We start from the raw sequence: 11938 nt of genomic DNA, 5'->3' as shown, positions 1-11938 counted from the left end.
TGCGATATAAACTACCGTCAAACATATGACCTGCGTTACAAACTAGCGTCATACAAATGATATGCGATAGAAACTAGCGGCATACAAATTTCATGCGTTGCAAACTAGCGTCTCACAAGCGAGATGCAATACAAACTAGCGTCATACGAATGATATGCAATACAAACTAGCGTCATACAAATGGCATGCGAGATAAACTAACGTCTTACAAATGAGATGCGATAGAAACTAGCGGAATACAAATGACATGCGTTGCAAACTAGTGTCTCACAAGCGAGATGCAATACAAACTAGAGCCATACAAGTGATATGCGATTCAAACTAGCGTCATACAATTAACATTAGATTTAAACTACCGTCAAACAAATGACCTGCGTTACAAACTAGCGTCATACAAATGATATGCAATACAAACTAGCGGCTCACAAATGATATGCAATACAAACTAGCGTCATACAAATGACATGCGATAGAAACTAGCCGCATACAAATGACATGCGTTGCAAAATAGCGTCTCACAAGCGAGATGCAAAACAAACTAGCGTCATACGAATGATATGCATTAGAAGCTAGCGTCATAAAAATGGCATGCGAGATAAACTACTGTCAAACAAATGACCTGCGTTACAAACTAGCGTCATACAAATGATATGCAATACAAACTAGCGGCTCACAAATGATATGCAATGCAAACTAGCGTCATACAAATGACACGCGATAGAAACTAGTGGCATGCAAATGACATGCGTTGCAAAATATCGTCTCACAAGCGAGATGCAATACAAACTAGCGTCATACGAATGATATGCAATACAAACTAGCGTCATACAAATGGCATGCGAGATAAACTAACATCCTACAAATGAGATGCGATAGAAACTAGCGGCATACAAATGACATGCGTTGCAAACTAGCCTCTCACAAGCGAGATGCAATACAAACTAGAGCCATACAAGTGACACGTGATACTAACTAGCGTCATACAAATGAGATGCGATATAAACAAGTGTCATACAAATGACATGCTATACATACTAGTGTCATACGAATGATATGCAATACAAGCTAGCGTCATAAAAATGGCATGCGAGATAAACTAACGTCATACAAATGAGATGCGATACGAACTAACGTCATACAAATGACATGCAATACAAACTAACGTCATACAAATTACAGGCGATAGAAACTAGCGGCATACAAATGACGTGCGTTGCAAACTAGCGTCTCACAAGCGAGATGCAATGCAAACTAGAGCCATACAAATGACACGCGATAGAAACTAGTGGCATGCAAATGACATGCGTTGCAAAATATCGTCTCACAAGCGAGATGCAATACAATTAGCGTCATAAGAATGATATGCAATACAAACTAGCGTCATACAAATGGAATGCGAGATAAACTAACATCCTACAAATGAGATGCGATAGAAACTAGCGGCATACAATTGACATGCGTTGCAAACTAGCGTCTCACAAGCGAGATGCAATGCAAACTTGAGCCATACAAGTGACACGTGATACAAACTAGCGTCATACAATTGAGATGCGATATAAACAAGTGTCATACAAATGACATGCTATACATACTAGTTCATACAAATGACATGCGATATAAACTAGCGTCATACAAATGAGATGCGATACAAACTAGCGTCAAGCAAATGATGTTCGATACAAACTAACGTCATACAAATGACAGGCGATAGAAACTAGCGGCATACAAATGACGTGCGTTGCAAACTAGCGTCTCACAAGCGAGATGCAATACAATTAGCGTCATAAGAATGATATGCAATACAAACTAGCGTCATACAAATGGTATGCGAGATAAACTAACATCCTACAAATGAGATGCGATAGAAACTAGCGGCATACAAATGACATGCGTTGCAAACTAGCGTCTCACAAGCGAGATGCAATACAAGCTAGAGCCATACAAGTGACACGTGATACAAACTAGCGTCATACAAATGAGATGCGATATAAACAAGTGTCATACAAATGACATGCTATACATACTAGTGTCATACAAATGACATGCGATACAGACTAGCATCAAACAAATGACATGCGATATAAACTAGCGTCATACAAATGAGATGCGATACAAATTAGCGTCAAGCAAATGATGTGCGATGAAAACTAGCATCATACAAATGACATGCAAAATAAACTAGCGTCAAACAAATGACCAGCGTTACAAACTAGCCTCATACAAATGATATGCGATACAAACTAGCGGCTCACAAATGATATGCAATACAAGCGTCAGACAAATGACATGCGATGGAAACTAGCTGCATACAATTGACATGCGTTATAAACTAGCGTTTCACAAACGAGATGCAATACAAACTGGCGTCATACGAATGATATGCAATACAAACTAGCGTCATACAAATGAAATGCGATACAAACTAGAGCCATACAAATGAGATGCGATACGAATTAACGTCATACAATTGATGTGCGATACAAACTAGCGTCCTACAAATGACATGCAAAATAAACTAGCGTCAAACAAATGACCAGCGTTACAAACTAGCCTCATAAACATGATATGCGATACAAACTAGCGGCTCACAAATGATATGCAATACAAGCGTCAGACAAATGACATGCGATAGAAACTAGCGGCATACAAATGACATGCTTTACAAACTAGCGTCTCACAAACGAGATGCAATACAAACTGGCGTCATACGAATGATATGCAATACAAACTAGCGTCATACAAATGAAATGCGATACATACTAGAGCCATACAAGTGATATGCGATTCAAACTAGCGTCATACAATTAAAATTAGATATAAACTAGCGTCATACAAATGACACGTGATACATACTTGTGTCATACAAATGACATGCGATGCAGACTAGCATCAAACAAATGGCATGCGATATAAACTAGCGTCATACAAATGAGATGCGATACATACTTGCGTCAAGCAAATGATGTGCGATACAAACTAGCGTCATACAAATGACATGCGATATAAACTAGCGTCAAACAAATGACCTGCGTTACAAACTAGCGTCATACAAATGATATGCGATACAAAATAGCGTCATAAAAATGTCATGCGATAGAAACTAGCGGCATAAAAATGACATGCGTTACAACCCAGCGTCTCACAAACGAGATGCAATACAAACTAGCGTCAGACGAATGATATGCAATACAAACTAGCGTCTTACAAATGACATGCGAGATAAACTAACGTCATACAAATGAGATGCGATACGAACTAACTTCATACAAAGTAAATGCGATACAAACTAAAGCCATACAAGTGATATGCGATTCAAACGAGTGTCATACAATTAACATTAGATATAAAATAGCGTCATACAAATGACACGTGATACAAACTAGCGTCAAACAAATGAGATGCGATAAAAACTAGTGTCATACAAATGACATGCAATACATACTAGTGTCATACAAATGACATGCGACACAAACTAGCATCATACAAATGAGATGCGATATAAACTAGCGTCAGAAAAATTAGATGCGATACAAACTAGCGTCATACAATTGAGGTGCGATACAAACTAGCGTCATACAAATGACATGCAATATAAACTAGCGTCAAACAAATGACCTGCTTTACAAACTAGCGTCTCACAAACAAGATGCAATATAAACTAGCGTCATACAAATGATATGCAAAACAAACTTGCGTCATACAAATGGCATGCGATTCAAACTAACGTCATACAAATGAGATGCGATACAAATTAAAGTCATACAGATGACATGCAATACAAACTAGCGTCATACAAATGACATGCGATACAACTAGCGCCATACAATTGGCATGCAATACAAACTAGCGTCATACAAATGAAATGCGAAACAAACTAGAACCATACAAGTGATATGCGATTCAAACTAGCGTCATACAATTAATATGAGATATAAACTAGCGTCATACAAATGACACGTGATACAAACTAGCGTCGTACAAATGAAATGCGATAAAAACTAGTGTCATACAATTAATATGCTATACATACTAGTGTCGTACAAATGACATTCGATACAAACTAGCATCATACAAATGACATGCGATACAAACTAGCGTCATACAATTCAGGTTCGATACAAACTAGCGTCATACAAATGGCATGCGATATAAACTAGCGTCAAACAAATGACCTGTGTTACAAACTAGCGTCTTACAAATGATATGCGATACAAACTAGCGGCTCCAATAAAATATGCAACTCAAACTAGCGTCATACAAATGACATGCGATAGAAACTAGCGGCATACAAATGACATGCATTAGAAACTAGTGTCTCACAAACAAGATGCAATACAATTAGCGTCATACGAATGATATGCAAAACAAACTAGCGTCATACAAATGGCATGCGATATAAACTAACGTCATAAAAATGAGGTGCGATAGAAACTAGCGTCATACAAATGACATGCGATATAAACTAGCGTCATACAAACGCCATGCGATACAAACTAGCGCCATAAAAATGAGATGCGATACAAATTAACGTCATACAAATGACATGCAAAACAATTTAGCGTCATACAAATGGCATGCGATATAAACTAGCGTCACACAAATGAGACGCGATATAAACTAGTGTCATTCAAATGACATTCGATACAAACTAGCATCATACAAATGACATGCGATAAAAACTAGCGTCACAAAAATTAGATGCGATACAACCTAGCGTCAAACAATTGAGGTGCGATACAAACGAGCGTCATACAAATGACATGCGATGTAAACTAGCGTCAAACAAATGACCTGCGTTACAAACTAGCGTCATACAAATGATATGCGATACAAACTAGCGGCTCCCAAATGATATGCAACACAAACTAGCGTCATACAAATGACATGCGGTAGAAACTAGCTGCATACAAATGACATGCATTAGAAACTAGCGTCTCACAAACCAGATGCAATACAAACTAGCGTCATACAAATGGCATGCGATATAAACTAACGTCATAAAAATGAGATGCGACAAAAACTAGCGTCATACAAATGACATGCGATATAAACTAGCGTCATACAAACGACTTGCGATACAAAATATCGCCATAAAAAAGAGATGCGCTAAAAATAACGTCATACAAATGACATGCAAAACAAACTAGCGTCATACAAATGACATGCGATACAAACTAGCGCCATACAATTAGCATGCGATACAAACTAGCGTTATACAACTAACATGCTATTTAAACTAGCGTCATACAAAAGATATGCGATACAAACTAGCGTCATACAAATGTCATGCGATATAAACTAACGTCATACAAATGAAATGCAAAACAAACTGAAGTCTCACAAATGATAAGCAATACAAACTAGAGTCCCACAAATGACATGTGATTCAAAATGTTGTCATAAATATGAAATGGGATATAAAGTAGCGTCTTACAAATGACATGCTATACAAACTAGCGCCAAACAAATGAGATGCGATACAAACTAACGTCATACAAATGGCATTAAATACAAACTAGCGTCTTACAAATGAAATGCGTTACAAAATAGAGCTATACAATTGTTATGCGATACAAACTAGCGTCATACAATTAAAATGAGATATAAACTAGCTTCATACAAATGACATGTGATACAAACTAGCGTCTCACAAATGATATGCAATACAAAATAGCGTCATAAAAATGATATGCGATACAAACTAGCGTCTCAAAAATGATATGTTATACAAATTAGCGTCATACAAACGACAAGCGACACAAACTAGCATCATACAATTGACATGCGATTCAAACTAGCGTCATACAAATGAGATAGGATACAAACTAGCGTCATTTAATTGAGATGCGATACAAACTAGCGTCAAAAGTCCTAAAAAAAGGATGCGATAAAAACTAGCGTCAAAAAAATGACCTCCGTTACAAACTAGCGTCATACAATTGATATGCGATACAAACTAGCGTCATACAAATGGCATGCGATATAAACTAACGTCATAAAAATGAGGTGCGATAGAAACTAGCGTCATACAAATGACATGCGATATAAACTAGCGTCATACAAACGCCATGCGATACAAACTAGCGCCATAAAAATGAGATGCGATACAAATTACGTCATACAAATGACATGCAAAACAATTTAGCGTCATACAAATGACATGCGATATAAACTAGCGTCACACAAATGAGACGCGATATAAACTAGTGTCATTCAAATGACATTCGATACAAACTAGCATCATACAAATGACATGCGATAAAAACTAGCGTCACAAAAATTAGATGCGATACAACCTAGCGTCAAACAATTGAGGTGCGATACAAACGAGCGTCATACAAATGACATGCGATGTAAACTAGCGTCAAACAAATGACCTGCGTTACAAACTAGCGTCATACAAATGATATGCGATACAAACTAGCGGCTCCCAAATGATATGCAACACAAACTAGCGTCATACAAATGGCATGCGGTAGAAACTAGCTGCATACAAATGACATGCATTAGAAACTAGCGTCTCACAAACCAGATGCAATACAAACTAGCGTCATACAAATGGCATGCGATATAAACTAACGTCATAAAAATGAGATGCGACAAAAACTAGCGTCATACAAATGACATGCGATATAAACTAGCGTCATACAAACGACTTGCGATACAAAATATCGCCATAAAAAAGAGATGCGCTAAAAATAACGTCATACAAATGACATGCAAAACAAACTAGCGTCATACAAATGACATGCGATACAAACTAGCGCCATACAATTAGCATGCGATACAAACTAGCGTTATACAACTAACATGCTATTTAAACTAGCGTCATACAAAAGATATGCGATACAAACTAGCGTCATACAAATGTCATGCGATATAAACTAACGTCATACAAATGAAATGCAAAACAAACTGAAGTCTCACAAATGATAAGCAATACAAACTAGAGTCCCACAAATGACATGTGATTCAAAATGTTGTCATAAATATGAAATGGGATATAAAGTAGCGTCTTACAAATGACATGCTATACAAACTAGCGCCAAACAAATGAGATGCGATACAAACTAACGTCATACAAATGGCATTAAATACAAACTAGCGTCTTACAAATGAAATGCGTTACAAAATAGAGCTATACAATTGTTATGCGATACAAACTAGCGTCATACAATTAAAATGAGATATAAACTAGCTTCATACAAATGACATGTGATACAAACTAGCGTCTCACAAATGATATGCAATACAAAATAGCGTCATAAAAATGATATGCGATACAAACTAGCGTCTCAAAAATGATATGTTATACAAATTAGCGTCATACAAACGACAAGCGACACAAACTAGCATCATACAATTGACATGCGATTCAAACTAGCGTCATACAAATGAGATAGGATACAAACTAGCGTCATTTAATTGAGATGCGATACAAACTAGCGTCAAAAGTCCTAAAAAAAGGATGCGATAAAAACTAGCGTCAAAAAAATGACCTCCGTTACAAACTAGCGTCATACAATTGATATGCGATACAAACTAGCGACTCACGAATGATATGCAATACAAACTAGCGTCATACAAATGACATGCGATAGAAACTAGCGTCAAAAAAACGACAAGCGATACACACTAGTGACTCACAAATGACAAGCAATACAGACTAGCGTCATACAAATGGTTTGCAATACAAACTAGCGTCATACAAAAGGCATGCGATATAAACTTATGTCATACAAATGAGATGCGATAGGAACTATCGTCATAAAAATGACCTGCGATACAAACTAGCGTCATACAAATGGCATGCGATTTTAACTAACGCCATACAACTGAGGTGCGATATAAACTAGCGTCATACAAATGACATGCGATACAAACTAGCGGCATACAAATGAGATGCGATACAAACTAACGTCATACAAATGACATACGATACAAACTAGCGCTATACAATTGACATGCAATACAAACTAGCGTAATAAAAAAAGGATGGGATATAAACTTACGTCATACAAATGAGACGCGATGTAAGCTAGCGTCATACAAATGACATGCGATTCAAACTAGCGGCATACAAATGACATGCGTTGCAAACAAGCGTCTCACAAACGAGATGCAATACAAACTAGCTTCATACGAATGATATGCAATACAAACTAGCGTCATACAAATGGCATGTGAGATAAACTAACGTCATACAAATGTGATGCGATACAAACTAACGTCATACAAATGACCTGCGTTACAAACTAGCGTCATACTAACAATTTGCGATACAAACTAGCGACTCACGAATAACATACAATACAAACTAGCGTCATACAAAAGACATACGATAAAAACTAGCGTCATACAAATGACAAGCGATACAAACTAGCGTCTCAAAAATGATATGTTATACAAATTAGCGTCATACAAACGACAAGCGACACAAACTAGCATCATACAATTGACATGCGATTCAAACTAGCATCATACAAATGAGATAGGATACAAACTAGCGTCATATAATTGAGATGCGATACAAACTAGCGTCAAAAGTCCTAAAAAAAGGATGCGATAAAAACTAGCGTAAAAAAATGACCTCCGTTACAAACTAGCGTCATACAATTGATATGCGATACAAACTAGCGACTCACGAATGATATGCAATACAAACTAGCGTCATACAAATGACATGCGATAGAAACTAGCGTCAAAAAAACGACAAGCGATACACACTAGTGACTCACAAATGACAAGCAATACAGACTAGCGTCATACAAATGATTTGCAATACAAACTAGCGTCATACAAAAGGCATGCGATATAAACTTATGTCATACAAATGAGATGCGATAGGAACTATCGTCATACAAATGACCTGCGATACAAACTAGCGTCATACAAATGGCATGCGATTTTAACTAACGCCATACAACTGAGGTGCGATATAAACTAGCGTCATACAAATGACATGCGATACAAACTAGCGGCATACAAATGCGATGCGATGCAAACTAACGTCATACAAGTGACATACGATACAAACTAGCGCTATACAATTGACATGCAATACAAACTAGCGTAATAAAAAAAGGATGGGATATAAACTTACGTCATACAAATGAGATGCGATGTAAACTAGCGTCATACAAATGACATGCGATTCAAACTAGCGGCATACAAATGACATGCGTTGCAAAGAAGCGTCTCACAAACGAGATGCAATACAAACTAGCTTCATACGAATGATATGCAATACAAACTAGCGTCATACAAATGGCATGTGAGATAAACTAACGTCATACAAATGTGATGCGATACAAGCTAACGTCATACAAATGACCTGCGTTACAAACTAGCGTCATACTAACAATTTGCGATACAAACTAGCGACTCACGAATAATATACAATACAAACTAGCGTCATACAAAAGACATACGATAAAAACTAGCGTCATACAAATGACAAGCGATACAAACTAGCGTCTCACAATTGACATGCAAAACAAACTAGCGTCATACGAATGATTTGCAATACAAACTAGCGTCATACAAAATTATGCGATATAAACTTACGTCGTATAAATGAGATGCGATAGGAGCTAGCGTTATACAAATGACCTGCGATACAAACTAGCGTCATACATATGACATACGATATAAACTAGCGTCATAAAAATGACATGCGATACAAACTAGTGGCATACAAATGAGATGCAATAAAAAATAACGTCATTCAAATGACATGCGACAAAATCTACTGTCATAAAAATGACATGCGATACAAACTAGCGTCTAGCAGTTGAGTTGCAATAGAAACTAGCGTCAAACGAACAATACGTAACACGAACTATCGTCTTACAAATGACATGCGATTGCGATACATACTAGCGTCATACAATTGACATGCGATACAAACTAGCTTCTCACAAATGATATGTAATACAAACTGGCGTCATATAAATGACATGGGATACAAACTAGCGCTATACAAATGACCTGCGATACAAACTAGCGTCATACATATGACATACGAAATAAACTAGCGTCATACAAATGACATGCGATACAAACTATTGGCATACAAATGAGATGCAATAAAAAATAACGTCATTCAAATGACATGCGATACAAACTAGCGCTATACAGTTGACATGCAAAACAAACTAGCGTCATAAAAAAATGGGATATAAACTTACGTCATACAAATGAGATGCGATGTAAACTAGCGTCATACAATTGACATGCGATTCAAACTAGCGTCATACAAATGATATACAATACAAAATAGCGTCAATCAAAAGATATGCGATACAAACTAGCGACATAAGAATGACATGCGATATAAACAAGTGTCATACAAAGGATATGCGATACAAACTAGCGTCTCACAAGTGATATGCAATACAAACTAGCTTGATACAAACAACATGTGACACAAAATGTTGTCATAAAAGTGATATGCGATTAAGTGATATAAACCAGTGTTAACAATTTAAATGCGATAAAAACTAGCGTCATACAAATGACATGCGATACAAACTAGCGTCTCACAAATGAGATAAAATACAAACTAATGTCACAAGAATAAAATGCAATACGAACTAGCGTCATACAAATGACATGCGGTACTAACTAGCGTCATACAAATGATATGCGATGTAAACTAGCGTCATACAAATGATTTACAATACAAAACAGCGTCAATCAAAAGTTATGCGATACAAACTAGCGACATAAAAATGACATGCGACATAAACTGGTGTCATACAAACAATATGCGGTACAAACTAGCGTCTCACAAGTGATATGCAATACAAACTAGCTTGATACAAACAACATGTGACACAAACTGTTGTCATAAAAGTGATATGCGGTATAAACCAGTGTTAACAATTTAAATGCGATAAAAACTAGCGTCATACAAATGACATGTGATGCAAACTAGCGTCTCACAAATGACATAAAATACAAACTAATGTCACAAGAATAAAATGCAATACGAGCTAGCGTCATACAAATGACATGCGGTACCAACTAGCGTCATACAAATGACATGCGATACAAACTAGCGCCAAACAAATGACATGTCATACAAACTAGCGTCGCACAAATGATATGCGATACAAGTTAGCGTCTCAAAAAATGTATGCAATACAAACTAGCGTCAAACAAACGACACGCGATATAAACTGGGGTCATACAAATGTAATGTGATACAAACTAGCGTCATACAAATGATATGCGATGTAAACTAGCGTCATACAAATGATTTACAATACAAAATAGCGTCAATCAAAAGATATGCGATACAAACTAGCGACATAAAAATGACATGCGATATAAACTAGTGTCATACAAAAGATATGCGATACAAACTAGCGTCTCACAAGTGATATGCAATACAAACTAGCTTGATACAAACAACATGTGACACAAACTGTTGTCATAAAAGTGATATGCGGTAAAAACCAGTGTTAACAATTTAAATGCGATAAAAACTAAAGTCATACAAATGACATGCGATACAAACTAGCGTCTCACAAATGAGATAAAATACAAACTAATGTCACAAGAATAAAAAGCAATACGAGCTAGCGTCATACAAATGACATGCGGTACCAACTAGCGTCATACAAATGATATGCGATACAAACTAGCGCCAAACAAATGACATGCCATACAAACTAGCGTCGCACAAATGATATGCGATACAAGTTAGCGTCTCAAAAAAGATATGCAATACAAACTAGCGTCAAACAAATGACACGCGATATAAACTGGCGTCATACAAATGTAATGTGATACAAACTAGCGTCATACAAACGGTATGCGATGTAAACTTGAGTCATACAAATGACATGCTATACCTACTAGTGTCATACAAATGACATGCGATACAAACAAGCGTTTCACAAATGATATGCAAAACAAACTAGCGTCATAC

Source organism: Symsagittifera roscoffensis, chromosome 6, assembly GCF_963678635.1.
Source record: "Symsagittifera roscoffensis chromosome 6, txSymRosc1.1, whole genome shotgun sequence".
NCBI classification, from domain to species: Eukaryota; Metazoa; Xenacoelomorpha; order Acoela; family Convolutidae; genus Symsagittifera; species Symsagittifera roscoffensis.
The sequence above is the reverse complement of the archived record's forward strand: the minus strand, read 5'-3'. Positions refer to the sequence as shown.